The 16,191-nt window shown below is 32.7% G+C and overlaps 1 protein-coding gene across 1 annotated transcript in view; it reads left to right on the forward strand.

Moving 5' to 3' along the window:
* Positions 1 to 7,914, forward strand: part of LOC133202675 (putative serine protease F56F10.1) — a 328,774-nt gene extending 320,860 nt beyond the window's left edge. Inside the window, exon 11 of the mRNA XM_061338531.1 lies at positions 7,894 to 7,914. The gene's annotated coding sequence lies outside the window, so the exon portion shown is untranslated. The remainder of the gene's footprint in view (positions 1 to 7,893) is intronic.
* The last annotated feature ends 8,277 nt before the right edge of the window (positions 7,915 to 16,191 follow it).

Raw genomic sequence — 16,191 nt, forward strand, 5'->3', positions numbered from 1 at the left:
TAGCAAAGTTGTTAAATTTTATTCCCGATTGGCCTATAGTTTTGCCATTTAAAAAAATCGGGCTTTTTCGATACATGTAATGCATAACGGCTGGGTACTAGATTTATACATTCGGAAGATATCCTATTATTGGAAAGAACTATGGTACACGTGTAGCACAGATCTGTAGTATGCAGGGTTTTTTATGTATCTCCCTCTCCCCCACATGGGAAAACGTTGCTACAGGCCTTTATCAAGCTATATTTGGATTGCTGTCTATCAAATTATTTTGCGAACCTTGATGCACGAAACTAATGCCGGTAAACATGGTAAAGACTATCTTTTAAAACCTCGTATTTTTAATTCAACATGTTCAAGCTGTTAAGCTATCTATATAAGTTCTTCCTACTTATTCAAAATGCTTGTACCATAGAATTTAGTTTGTATATAAGGGTATATGTATTAAAGAGAAATTAAGATCTTGGTTACGCCAAAGAATACCTAAATACGATGTGCAGATTTTAGAGCGAGGTTCGCCAATGATTGGCATATTCTAATTCGAAAAGGGCGAATTGTTCTAAGGACAAGTTGTCTTAGAGGCGAACTCTCTAGCATTCTCGCGCATGCCTGGCCTGACGTAAGCCCATGGCATCCGGTTTAACCCCGCTAATATATTTTCTGCGTGGACCTCACGGTCCACGCAATAATTCCGCAATCTTTTGGTAACACTAGTATTTGAGATGTATAACTTGGTAAATAAAAGAAAACTAAATACAGTGCCGAATTTATGCTTAAACGAATTTTATCAGAAGCATATTTCCAGAGCAAATTCACAAAACGCCACGAGCTACGTTTTGACGTCGTCAGTGTTGCGTTGACAACTGATTTGTAAGATTCGTTTGCATGAGAGAAAAATGTTATTTATGGAGATACTTTATTGAAATTTTTATGCATTATTCAAAATATGTTGATTATGATGTATGCCAATTTTTAACTTTATTGTATCAGTGAAACAAAAGATATTGAAAATGTTCGCGTATTTCTGGGACAATTTTTAATTGATTTTAATTTATCTTAAGTTTGAGATGGTACTGAGATCATGAATCGAACACGTATCTTTCGGTTGTAAAGCTTGTGCTTTCTCCATGCACTCGTCTACAAATCCAGCTAGCACAAAAACATTTTAAAAATGTTTTAACCCTTAAACTGTAATAAAATGTTTTGTGCTACCTGGGGTGGATGGTTATGCGATCAAAATCGGGTTGTTAATAACACATATCATTCTTATAAAGTGTATCAATTGTTCTTCATGGAATGTATGGAGATAACGAACAGTATTCAAGCTCAGAAGTCCATTAAACAATAGAAATTATGGAGCAGAGCAAACACGGACCTCTAAAACATCATAGGTGGGATCAGGTGCCATGGAGGAGTGAGCATCCCCATCCCACCGGTCACACTCGCCGTGTGCTCCTTGTCATGATCGGGAAATAACGGAAAAATCCGTAGACAATTCAGTGTGTAAATAATGGCCAAACATTAAGTATGAAAAACGTCGGTCAGCATTTGACTTAATAATTAATTGTATTTTGCTGACAAGGTCATTGTATCGATTCATCTATTTTAAAATTTCGGAAAATAGGATGACCTACACAACTAAGGGGATGGAAGCATAGAGTTATTCCACTTTGATCAGTGAACTTCTGAAAACGGTTTTGTTGATATAAAAAAGTTATAAAAAGAAAAACAGAAAAGTATTTATTTGCATAATAATTAGAAAGACAGGTATGCTGAATGTTATTTGGCCAATTGTAAGCTAAGGAAAAAGAAAAAAAAACCAATATGACATAAAATATTTCGGATAAAAAATGACGTGGTATGATCACGAATACAATTTACATATAAATTTAAATAAATATCAGGGGTAATCTTTCTTTTCTTCCTTTTTATTTCAAGCATGGAGAAATAATGCAGTTGCGCAAATAATCAAGGATAGGAATTGGGTATTATAAAGACACCACAATGGAGCCCCTATTTATATTTTGCCTTTAAATACATAAGGATCGTATTCATTTTGACGCTTAAGTATTAACGTCGAATATAACTTCACCTTAAATATTTAGTTGAAATCGTAAGAGTTATTTCCCCTTCTGTGTTGTCCGTCTGTAAGGGAATCTTGAACATAAAGTGATTTCATTGATTAAAAAATTAATGATTTATAATGTCTTAAGAGATAAAACAGCAAGTAGATGCAAAAGTTAACGAGTTCATTTACAAAGAAAATAAAAATTATATTTTTCCGTTTGGAAAAGAAAGGGTATTTTCAAACTTAAGTCCGTTGTGGAACTTTATTAGACATCTTCCCGTTTTTAAAGGTTCCTAACTTCGATTATTCATTGTTTCATTATATGTCTGAAATATGTTATTCATTTACAAAATAGCATAGTAAGGATCGTGTAAAAATAATTGGAGTTGATGTTTGGTGAATAAAAAAGATTAAGTTCAGAGTAGGATAAGTGAAAATCAACACAGCCCAATGATTTTTATACATCTTTACTGCTTTGTGTAAAATTTCTTTATCCTGTCTTGTTCTTGTTAAGATTATTGGAACCATAAACTAATGCTTGATTTTTTAATTGTACGTTTTACTGCTTTTGAAAAGAAATGAAGAAATATAAACAAACTCAAATAGTTTGCAGTTCTTTTATTTCTTTTCAAAATAACAGTGTTTATCATACGTGTATGCTCAATAACTGTTTTAACGAAATATGTCACTTAAAAAGAGATAATGTCTTTTACATATTACTAGTGCCGACTAGAACTCGTCTGTCAATTACTAGGCAAAATTAAACATATTATTTAATTTTGCCTAGTAATTAATCTTTTACGATTTCAACTAAATATTTAAGGTGAAGTTATATTCGACGTTAATACTTAAGCGTCAAAATGAATACGATCCTTATGTATTTAAAGGCAAAATATAAATAGGGGCTCCATTGTGGTGTCTTTATAATAACCAATTCCTATCCTTGATTATTTGCGCAACTGCATTATTTCTCCATGCTTGAAATAAAAAGGAAGAAAAGAAAGATTACCCCTGATATTTATTTAAATTTATATGTAAATTGTATTCTTAATCATACCACGTCATTTTTTATCCGAAATATTTTATGTCATATTGGGTTTTTTTTTCTTTTTCCTTAGCTTACAATTGGCCAAATAACATTCAGCATACCTGTCTTTCTAATTATTATGCAAATAAATACTTTTCTGTTTTTCTTTTTATAACTTTTTTATATCAACAAAACCGTTTTCAGAAGTTCACTGATCAAAGTGAAATAACTCTATGCTTCCATCCCCTTAGTTGTGTAGGTCATCCTATTTTCCGAAATTTTAAAATAGATGAATCGATACAATGACCTTGTCAGCAAAATACAATTAATTATTAAGTCAAATGCTGACCGACGTTTTTCATACTTAATGTTTGGCCATTATTTACACACTGAATTGTCTACGGATTTTTCCGTTATTTCCCGATCATGAGTAGGAGCACACGGCGGGTGTGACCAGTCGAAAGGGGATGCTCACTCCTCCATGGCACCTGATCCCACCTATGATGTTTTAGAGGTCCGTGTTTGCTCTGCTCCATAATTTCTATTGTTTAATGGACTTCTGAGCTTGAATACTGTTCGTTATCTCCATACATTTCATGAAGAACAATTGATACACTTTATAAGAATGATATGTGTTATTAACAACCCGATTTTGATCGCATAACCATCCACCCCAGGTAGCACAAAACATTTTATTACAGTTTAAGGGTTAAAACATTTTTAAAATGTTTTTGTGCTAGCTGGATTTGTAGACGAGTGCATGGAGAAAGCACAAGCTTTACAACCGAAAGATACGTGTTCGATTCATGATCTCAGTACCATCTCAAACTTAAAGATAAATTAAAATCAATTAAAAATTGTCCCAGAGATACGCGAACGTTTTCAATATCTTTTGTTTCACTGATACAATAAAGTTAAAAATTGGCATACATCATAATCAACATATTTTGAATAATGCATAAAAATTTCAATAAAGTATCTCCATAAATAACATTTTTCTCTCATGCAAACGAATCTTACAGATCAGTTGTCAACGCAACACTGACGACGTCAAAACGTAGCTCATGGCGTTTTGTGAATTTGCTCTGGAAATATGCTTCTGATAAAATTCGTTTAAGCATAATTTCGGCACTGTATTTAGTTTTCTTTTATTTACCAAGTTATACATCTCAAATACTAGTGTTACCAAAAGATTGCGGAATTATTTCTTTTAATAGACAATTTCTCAATCCCGATAATAAACCTAACAGTTCGCATTGTTTACCGGCGGCCTTCAATTAGGCCTATGACGTACATCTCCTGACTATCAGTTTGTATTCATTTTTGTTGGTCTACAAAATGCCTCATCTATCGAATAACCAGTCAAGCCATTCTCAAACCTCTTCAACTAGGGATAAACCTGTGTCCGAGATTTAAGTTTCTGTTTTACCATAGTGAACATCTCTTTTATCGTATGGATAGGAGACATACCCCTATCAACACAGTACTGAATAATTATCTGGTGCTCCACATTATCGTCAAACATCACCATTTTTGACAATATCTAATTTAAAGTGTTTTGGCATATAACGTCATATATTTGTCATTAATGATGTCAAATTAGTGAATTTTCATATACGAGTACACCAGATCAAAGATTATTTATGGAGGTAAATTTTGTGACATTATATTTCCGTATAGCCTGGTAATAAAGAAAACTTCATTGACAATGCTACTTTAAAAAGTGAAAAAAAAATTGCCGTGCGCCGACCACCGATATTTAACACCCTTTAAATGCTGTTTTATATACTTATGACATTACAAGCCTTAAATATTTTGTCAAAATACCTAAAATATTTTCCAACAACATGCAAAAAATTATTTTTGGTCGAATAATTTCTGAAATTTTCAAAAAGTTCGCGTTTTTCTGGGACAACCCTCCTATAAAATCCTTGATTTTAAAAAATGCCAGGTTAGTCTAGCTGTCAATTTTCAGTGACTCATTCGTTTGACAATTAAACACACAAACAAGGTAATTTTGTAGAGGTACAAAAAAAATTGAAGGATTTAAACTGAAAAATTATGGTTCATCTTGCCATGTTTTAAAAAAAATGCGTGTTTTTTAAATTAGATATTTTTTTTAATGAAAAAAAACTTATCGTTGAATTTTGGAGAAAAAAAAATCTTTTTTCATGTAAATGGTTGTCAAAATAAATCTTGATAATATTTTGTAATTTTTTGAACGACACCTTTTGAATTTATAGCGGAAAATGCCCACAACTCTCTCCGTAAGTTACATTTCTCTTTTCTTTCAGGCTTGGGACGAAAACAATGCTATGAATCTACAAATACACATAAAAACTCCAAGATGGAGAATACCTTTTGGTTTTTAAATGTTATTTACATTATTTTTTATCCAAACTTATAACTTTACGTACGCATTTAAATGTAGATGAGAAAGAAACTTCTGAAATTTTAAGATCCCCTCCCTTTCATCTTTGCAGCGCAGGCCATTCGAACTTGATAAACATCTGCAGATATATCTGGTATATTGAATCCCTGATGTACTAATTCGTTCATTTCATGTATGCAGATTTCATATTGACTACTAGCAACTGATGTGAAAGGAATTCATCGCAATGACACTTAAATATGCATAATGCATATGCATTTTTTTTTAGTTTTTTTTTTAATTGTAGAAAGAGTATTTTAGTAATATTGCTTTTTTCCCGTTTCAGTTGAACAAAATTGAGAAAGTGGTAATATGTAACTTTATGAAGTTGACGCATTTTTCAACGGAAGAAGAGGCGTGTCTATGTTGTAATTTGTACTTCTACATCCATATTCTCTTTGTATTACTGTGACACATCTTTACGAAGGAGCTGAATCAAATTGTATTTTTGAAAGTTTTTTTTTAAATCTAATATAATTCTTCATCCATGATTTAATACTGTAAAATCACTTATATTCATGGGATCAAATTTTCGTTGTTTGAAGAAAACATTTTGCTTCTAGAGCATTTGATATTGTGGGTAAAGGATAGACTTTTTACTGTTGTTTAGAATTTTAACACTTCGTAGGGAACATAAATTCCTCGGTCTCTTCATGTGAGGAGATTAACGAAAATTAACCTCTACGAAAATAAGTGATTTCACCGTAGGCTGTAGTATAAACTGTTGAGTATTTGACTAAACTTGGTTTAAATTCTTAAAATTTAATTTTAAAAAAATGTACATTTAACATTTACAGACAAACCCTTAAATTAGGGGAAAAAAAAACAATTGTGTACAGAGAGTGAATCTTAGGATAAGGAAATGGGAAACAGAACCTTATTTGACAAAGGAAATTTGTCTATTTTTATATATTGTGTATAATTTTTCATCCATTTTGATTCTTAGCAAATGAACAAAAAATAAATCTCGTTTTTAGTGGATAACACGATGAATATCAATATCCTCATTGAAAGACTACAAGTCTACTTAGAATTGGTGGTATTTTCTTTACAGGCTGTGTAATTTTGGGCAATGAATTGCATGTTGGTAAATATTCATCAAATTTTCTTCAAAAATAAACAATATTTTAAGCTGTTTTTTAATTATTATTTTATAGTAGTATCTGATTTATATTAAAGATATTCAAGAAAAGATCTAGGAACATCTTAATTCTCAGAAAAATTGACAATACTTCTTGAAAAGTAAATATATATATAGTTCAACCCCGGGCTGGGGCGGAAGTGGGTATCCTTATAAAAAGTGAATTTCTTAGTGCTTTCTATATTAATTTTTCTTCACTTAGGGCAGTTATGTTAGTTTAAGAGTTGTTGTAAAATGTGCTTTATAAATAAAAATTAATTTCATTACAACGTGTATTGGTAACGATCCTCTAATAAAACTAATGTCCAAATAACTGTATCTCACTTCCATTCTCAATGACCGTGTAGTGTAGGGCAGCGCCGCGAGAATTCCATCGGCATCGAAGGCAAGATTTTTGACTTGCCTAGATAGCCGAGCGGTCTAGCGCGCTGTCCCTGTACTGCTAGGAGACAGGTTCCGTTGGTCGAGAGTACAACCCCGGGCTGGGGCGGAAGTTGGTATCCTTATAAAAAGTGAATTTCTTAGTGCTTTCTATATATATATATATATATATATATATATATATATATATATATATATATATATATATATATTATATATATACAGTACCAACCAAACCCAACCTGACACAAAGCAGTCCCAGAGCAGTCCCAGGGACTGCTTTCTGGGACTGCTAAAGCAGTCCCACAGCAGTCCCAGAGCAGTCCCACAGCGGTCCCAGAGCAGTCCCACAACGGTCCCAGCAGTCCCAGCGGTCCCAGAAAGCAGTCCCAGGGTTTCTAGAGCAGTCCCACAGCAGTCCCAGAGCAGTCCCACAGCGGTCCCAGAGCAGTCCCAGAGCGGTCCCAAAGCAGTCCCGGGGACTGCTTTCCGGGACTGCTTGGGTGTCAGGTTGGGTCTGGTTGGTACTATATATATATATATATATATATATATATATATATATATATATATATATATATATATATATATATCCATGTTTATATGTTTGTTTACATTCATTTTTCTGTTGCATATACGAGGGTTGTTCGGAAAGTTCGTGGACTATGCCAATCTTCGTTATACTAACTTCAAGAAATTTAGAATTAACACATCATCATATGTAAAGATATTTATTTTGTTTAAGTCTAATGTTTCATTCCATGTTATTTAATAGAATTTATGTTATTTAATTCTAAAATCAATACGTTTTGTAACCACGGAGCAAACTCAACAACACTGTAACATCAAAAACATACCGACATGAGGTTTTCAAAAATACTACTCCTATACATTTCACACACTATTGCCCAATACCAGTGCACTTATTAAAAACGTTTCTCTATCACTTGAAATCTATTTTGCTAACAATTGTTCCAGTAGCATTATTTTGTTTGTCATTGTTATATTTTTCACTGCATAAGTGTGCTTTCACAAGATCAGCATCTGTAAAGCGCCAAACTCTTATCATGTCGTTACTAACTTTTCAATGTTTTTGATAAGATTTTTACAGATAATCCGTTTTCTCACAGACCACCATCGTCTGAGCAGAGTAGTCTATCATTCAAATACCGCTTGTACCATGCACACACACATGCTTGGCTCGCTTTTGACATATTTCCTACTTCCTCTGGCATTTTCAGAGTTTTTCTGGAGTTTTCCAGAGTACAGCACAAAACTGTATGGTTTACTGCTGCTCCGTGACGTTCTACGACGTCTTTCAATGAGGACTACCTATCTTCTGAAACTGATTTCTTTTCAACGAAGCAAAATATTAAGTCACAATTTGGAATCAGAAACGATGAAACAATACTTAATTTGAAAGTGTAGAATTTTTTCGGTTTTTATATCATTTTACAGAAGATATGACTTCAGACATTATTTAGTGTCTTGATTGTAAATCACAAAATTTTGACCTGCTCTGTGATCCGATTTTCGCATTTTTAAAGTCTAAATAAGTTTGAAATAAACCACGATATTTTAAAAAAATTTAATACACATCATTTGAATTTACTGTTGAAATATTTCTTCCAAATTTGGATATAATATGGCGTTCAGTATAAAAGTTATGACGGTAGTCCACGAACTTTTCGAACAACCCTCGTATATATTACTAAATCTTTAAGATAAAATAGATTAGATTTGAAAAAAAAAGGTTAGGTAGATTCGAAGGGCATATTTAGAAAAAGCAAAGTCTTTTACACAGATGTGGAGAAATGTTTACCTTTGTTTCTCTTTATATATATGGTACATGTGTACATGTAAATGTCATTTTTATAATTTTTATATATTCTTACAGTACTAGTCTTCTTAGATAATGTCCAGCATGTAAGAATTGGTAGAGTCTAAACAATTAAACAAAACATGCGCCTAGACAAAAAATGTGCCTTTTGTCCCTTATCTATAATGAAGAGTAAAGATGTGTGTCCTTTTTATTTTGAAAAGACAAAAGTAAACATTTATCACATGTTGTGAAGTTCATTTTGATTCTTCACAGAGACAAATGGTGGAAAAAAGGAAAATGTTTTAAAATTTGAATCGTCCGTTATTGGCTCGATGTTATTAAAAAACTATTCATGTAATTCATTTACAGCTTGCAAAAATCAGAACTAAATAACATTTACTATTTACATGATAGTGAAAAATATTCTATGATTTCAATAATGAAAATTAGTATCAAAAATCTCAGTTTATTTACTTATTTGTAATGAAAAACAATTATTCACACAAATCAAAAGATTAGATATATATTGTTTGAACAAAACGAACAAAACTTTTATGCCATGCAAAAGAGACAGACAACTACAATGTAATTGCAAACGACACAGTATCTGCCGTGCAAGTGACAATCAACGAGGGACTTAATTTATCTCGTTCAAACACGCAAAACATTCAGCTGGTTAACACATACATATTTAACCCAAGACAAAAAATAATGACAAAGGCAAAATAAAATGTAATTTAGTAGTTATCAGAAGAAGATACCGATCTATAAATGATTCAGTTTTATTATCATGCATGTCACTTTGGGTATCGGATGAATAGCTAACAAACATAACCTGCTTCTCTTGTTCATTTTTTGGAGTTTCATCCCAGAAGCAGAATGCAAGGAATCAGACTGTTCAACAGTTTCGTTTAAAAATTGAATGCCAGACTTTGTCATGTCAAAAGAAACAAAGGAACCAGTCCAAACTACTATTTATGACTTTGACAATTTAAAATGTACCCAGTGTACAATTCAGCCCAATTGGGGTCGCCACATTAGACTTATTGATTGTTGGAGAGACTCCCCGGCGGCTGCTCCCATATTTGTCAAAAATAATGTCACCGGGACCAGATACGCTAAACTTTAAATAAATCTAGTCAACTAGAAAAAAGAGTTATTTTTTCCTTACATCTGAGATAATTGTTTTTAAAAGAATAAATACCACTGAATTGATGATACATGTAAGCATAAGTATGCTTTGAAATAAAGTTATGTAGTTTTTAACCATTATGCTTTCTTATAGAGCCTTCCTTGCTTTACACATCTTTTTGATGTGAAACACTATCTGATGCATGTTAAAGATATAATTGAATATGCTTCAAAGTTTAATAATATATTGTAGTTTATCAATATATTGAACATACAGTAAAACTTGACACCACTGGTTCATAAAAAAAATACAGATAACAGTGATCGATTTCTAAAAAATCCATTAAGAATACAAATCTGTTTTGCATCAGTAGATTTTTTTTTAAAATCGCAAATCCAAGTTTCTAAAGGATAACTGTTAAAATCCCTTGCATGTAAAATAGTACTTTCATCATTAAGGGATTCAGTATTTACTTTTCACATTGTTTGAAAATGAAATTGGAACAGATGATTTCACAAAAGAAAACATTAACACTTTGTTTATTACGACACCGTTCCCTGCCTTTTTGGTGTAGGTGCGTATTGCTTTAATTCATATATCTAAATTCAAGAGCAGTACAGGTACTTTTATTTTGACAGTGTAGTTTTGGAAAGGTGTAAATTCAGCTTTCGCAACCAACCATGGTCGCCCGCCGCAGAGGTTAGAATGTTGATCTAGAGTCGTGGAGTAAGAAGTTGATCGATCCTTACGTCGCGGGTTCGAATTCCACTCAACCCTCTTTTGAGAACGCATAAACCGAGGTCCCGTGTTACAGTAAACGCTGGCAAGAAAAAAGATCCAACAATCTGCTCCTAGGCCGTAAAAACCGAGTACAGGTCTTAATTTGCTGCCCGGTGTAAGAACGCATAAGGAACCATAGAATAATGACCGAGGTCATTTTTCGATGTCAAAAAATGACCCCCGGTCATTATTCGACGTCGAAAAATAACCGTTTTGCCTGTGATAAGAGTGGCATTACCCTTAAAATCTGTATACCATACGTGAAGAAAAATGACGCCCGTAGGATAATGACCCCCTGTAGATTTTGTTAGGGACATATATGTAATTTTTTATGATTAAAAAGATTAAGAATTATTAATCAAAAGGCCCGTTGACCAAAATGCTTACCTGAGGTATACGTAAAATGAAGATTCAGGGATGGTATGTTGGTCTCATTAAATCTCTTGAATAAAATGATCTGTCTTTTATGATAAATTGACAACATTAATCGACTTCAATCTACACTATGTGGAAATGCTTCAATTTTTGTTTTGACAAATGCAACATTGTTTTTAAGAAGATTTTTTAAATATATTCCAGAGAGAGAGAGAGAGAATTGTTCATGATGTCTATCTATCTGTCTTTCACTAATTAACAATTTCCAATGAGTGTTAGCTCCCATTTTGTTGATTCTTGGCCAAAGGCTCTTCTTTTCCTACTGGCTTGCAGTTGTAATTAAACATGTATTCATTGGCAGTTGAAAATTCTTAATTAGTGAAAGACATATCTGTTGATCAAGTTGCATTTGAGTGTATGTAATTTTAAGTCGACGATTTTAACAGTGTACAAACATGTATTTTTCGGACATAGAGAAAAAGTATCTTACACTATGAATAAGAGGAATTGTGAGATGTTTTAGATACTTTTGGTACTTTTTCATTCAATCCAAAAGAAAAAGCATTGATTTTAATTATCCATTGTATATATTAAACAAAAGTGGAGATACAAGCAATTTTAACATAAATTGCAAGTAAAACTTCCATCAAACTCGAAAAACGGCAAAGGAATGGAGTCAATAAAAAATCTTGATCATGCAGATATCCATATTTCGTCCCCAAAGTGCAATTAATCCATGTGCTTTATACATGTACCATCTTTGATTTTCATACCTGCTTTCCTTTACCAGAGAAATGATAAATCTTGTATAAAGAAGAAACATCAAATATGTTCGAACAAATATATTATTCGCTAAGTTGTCGAAGCAAATACCCATCTCGTCTGAACAATTCAAAAACAATGTAATTAATTTTCTTTTAAGTGTATTTAATTCGTACGAAGGAAGAAGTAATTTGTCCACCTAAAATATCTTGTTCGTCCGAACGAAAAACCAAACTTATCAGAACCATTACCCTATTTGTCTGAACATTTTTTTTCAAACAATTATATTTCTTCCTAGGCTTTAATGTTCCGTATTGATGAAAGTTATGGCATCCATGGATTTTTGTATTTGTTTAAGTTATTAAGATTCTAAAATTACAAAGTGTATAACCTTGCAAAATTTTGTAAAAATGGGGAAAATGTATTTGCATACATGGTTATTATAATGACCCATGATTTTTCGAAATGCTGACTTTGATTAAGATTGTTGAAAGCCCCGATACATCATCTTATTTTGTCAGTATCCTGTCTGTTAAAAAGTTCATTGTATACAGAACATGCTCTAGGGTACCGAATAAGTTATTGACTTACACACCATAATTATGCAGGTGATTGTAGATTTTACTACATAAATACATGTATGAAGTGGTCGATTCGGAAATCATCCCGTTTGTCAATAGTTTAGTTGTTAGTTGGAAATTAACATTTAATATTATCAACTTATTTGTCAATAGCTTGCCTCGTTTAGAAATTGTACGTAAGTAGAACATGCTCTCGCGTATGGAATCAACTGGAAGATATAAACTCCATATGTAGGTGATAATGCTATATTACTACATAAATAAGGGAAGAGGACGATGGAAAATTTGACGTTATTACATTAATCATTTTTTTTTTTTGATTAGTTTGCCATTTGTGTCTTTCTCTAATAAAATATCCAAATATGAAACAGAGGTGTCAGACTCTGTGATATCTTTTATTTATCGTTTATAAGACTTAGGAATCCAGTATAGGCATGGTAATTCAAATTCATTTTTATTGTTGGAAATATTAAAAAAAAAAATTAAAAGTTACATATGATTTTGAAGAATATCTTTAGAAAAGAAGCTTTGGGTACCAGTTGGATTACCACTTGCAGAATTAAATGCCAGTTCTCCTAAAATGCAAATTTTATTTTGAGCCTCACAAAGCTTTATTTGTCAATGCTGAAATATGATTAAGTTTGTTTAAAATAGCTCATTTTGGTGGTAAAATGTAAACTATTTAGTGCCTTGAACTATAAGCGATATTTGCGCTTGGGTCAAAAACATGATAGATGGCTCGACAAACCTCGCCTTCTTTTACGTTTTCTTACCTCGTCCAAATATGGCTTATATTCTAAAACAGTAACCATGTATTTTTTATATGTAGGACTGACGTCCATCATACTAATTCTTAGGCTATTATTTACACACTGAATTGTCTACAATTTTTCCATTTTCCCGATCATGACAAGGACAAACGGCGAGTTGACTGCTCAAAAGGTGTTGCTTACTTCTTCATAGTTCCTAATCCCACCTCTGATGTTTAAAGGTGTGTATTTGCTCTAATCCTCATTTGTATTGTTTGAATGGACTTTTGAGCTTGATTACGGTCCGTTATTCCACATTCATCAATAACTCTTCCGTGCTTCTCTGTATTTTATTATTATTTTTTTTTTTTCGTTTATTTTCTTTTATGATAAAAAAATGTTCAAGGAAACCACATAAAACAAAATTATTGAACAGAAAAAAATCATGAAAATCGCCATGTTTCAATAATTTTGCAGCAATTTCAATACCGTATAACGGGTATTTTCTGCCGTTATCCAATTTTTGCGGAATTTTGCGGATAGGACAAATCCGCAAAAATTACAATCGAAAATATTTTTTTTCAATATTCGTTCAGATATTTTGTACATGCAATTATGATAAGTGGTGCGTATGTCTGACAGGGTTCTTATTAACGTAAGAACCTGCGTCCTGGACACAGCAAAATTATTTGGAACGCAAGGTTTTTAAAATCGATTCGTCCGCAGACTCATGTGTAGCCACATCCTCGTTAGCGAGAAAATTCAGGTGTCATCGAAATTCGAAGATTTTAGATGAAATATATAGAGATAACGAACAGTATTCAAGCTCAAAAGTCCATTAAACAATACAAAATAGGAGCAGAGCAAACACGGACCTACAAACATCAGAGGTGGGATCAGGTGCCATGGAGGAGTGAGCATCCCCTGCCGACCCGTCACACCCGCCGTGTACTCCTTGTCATGATCGGGAAATAACGGAAAAATCCGCCCACAATTCAGTGTGTAAATAATGGCCTAACAATTAGTTTGAAAAACGTCAGTCAGCATTTGACTCAATGATAAATTGTATTTGCTGACAAGGTCATTGTATCGACCATAGAAATGATGACTTTAAACGAGACAGCTGATATTCTTGTTTCATCAACTTATTTGTCAATAATTTACCTCGTTTTAGAAATTGTACATACGTAGAGCATGCTCTTGCGTATCGAATCAACTGAGAGATATATACCCCGTATGCAGGTGATGAAGGTATATTGCTGCATAAGTAAGGGAAGTTGACGATTGAAAAGTTAAAGTCATCACGTTTATCATAAAGCTTGGTTGTTAGATTACCATTAACGTCTTTTTCAAGTAAAATATCCAAATATGAAACAGATGTGTCAGACTCTGTGGTATCTTTTATCTCAAGTTCACCAGGATATATCGTATCGACATAAGAATGAAAATAGCCAATGTAAATTGACAATACGTCGTCGATATAACTAAATGTCGTGTTGAACGCCACAGCAAGTGTTTTCTTCTTTTCACGTACAAGATTTTGGACAAATTCTGCTTCATATGAATACAAAAAAAGGTCTGCTAATAACGGGGCGCAATTGGTACCCATAGGAATTCCAATAGATTGTTGGAAGACCTGGTCTCCAAAAATCACATAGATATTGTCAATCAGAAACTCAAGCATCTTTTTAATGTCAACTTCAGAGTACTTGTGTGTACAATCAGAATGCTTTTTAAAAAAATAATTTGGCAAATGACCAATGACAAGGTAAGTATATTTACGAGTTCCATTTTTATTGAAAAAGCAGCTGTCAATGATATCAAAAAGCCTGGACTTTAATTTATCGTGGGGAATGGTTGTATATAAAGTTGAAAAGTCGTAAGTTTTTAAGCTGTTGATTTTGGTAAAATCTTGTGATTTCAAATTTTCCAAAAGTTCCTTGGAATTTTTAAGTATCCACATCTGATTTACACCACTTCTCGAATATATTGTTGCACAGTACTCTTGAAGTTTCTCCTTCACCACTGTTAATATCTTAGTGAGGAGTAAAGATAGAGGCTTGGTTGAACATTTAGTGGAACTCGCTATGTATCTTTGTTTGTAAGGATTTTTATGAAGTTTCGGAATCCAATATAAATATGGTAATTCGAATTCATTTTGGTTGTTTGGAATATTAAAAATATTCAAAACTGACATATGATTTTGAAGAATTTCTTCCTTAGAAAGGGAACTATGAGTATAAGTTGGATTACCACTTGTAGAATTAAATCCAAGTTCCTCTAAAATACATTTAATATAATGAGCCTTACAAACAAATACAATGTTGTTACCTGCTTTGTCAGCAGGGACCAGTACGTACTGATCATGTAATCTATCTAATTCTTTTTTCACTTCTGGATTATTGAATACAGAAGGATAGAAGGATGTCAAGATTTGTCCAAAACATATTGAATCAAAACCTTCCTAGCTGTAAATGTTATCAATTAAATAAGTTGATACAAAAACATCTTTACTTGTACCTATTTCGCAATTATTAGTCCAAACTCCGATAGCTGCAAACAACACATGGTAGCTTTTCCTTTTTAAACATGTGTTTTATATTGAGACAATAATTACTGCTTGTATACACAATGTGGCTCGACTGTCTCGTGAATTTCACCTAATGCATAAGACTGACAGGATTAGTTATGCCTCAATGCACATGACACCTGTGATTGTTAACCCTCAACTTTGGGGTACTTCATTATGCAACTGTTTGTTTTAGCTTCTTATAAACACCAAATTAATTTTGATGGCAGTTAACTAGAAATGTATTTTAGCATGTGGCTTGGATGCATTTATTATCATTATCTACATATATTTAAATATTAGTATTTTAATAGATCGCATAAAACGTTTGTTAGAATAAAGATTTGTATTGTTGTTGGAGTGGACTGAAACTGCA

This window comes from Saccostrea echinata, unplaced genomic scaffold (genome assembly GCF_033153115.1).
Source record: "Saccostrea echinata isolate AGI-Se365-2 ecotype Australia unplaced genomic scaffold, CSIRO_AGI_Sech_v1 ptg000047l, whole genome shotgun sequence".
Classification (NCBI taxonomy): Eukaryota; Metazoa; Mollusca; class Bivalvia; order Ostreida; family Ostreidae; genus Saccostrea; species Saccostrea echinata.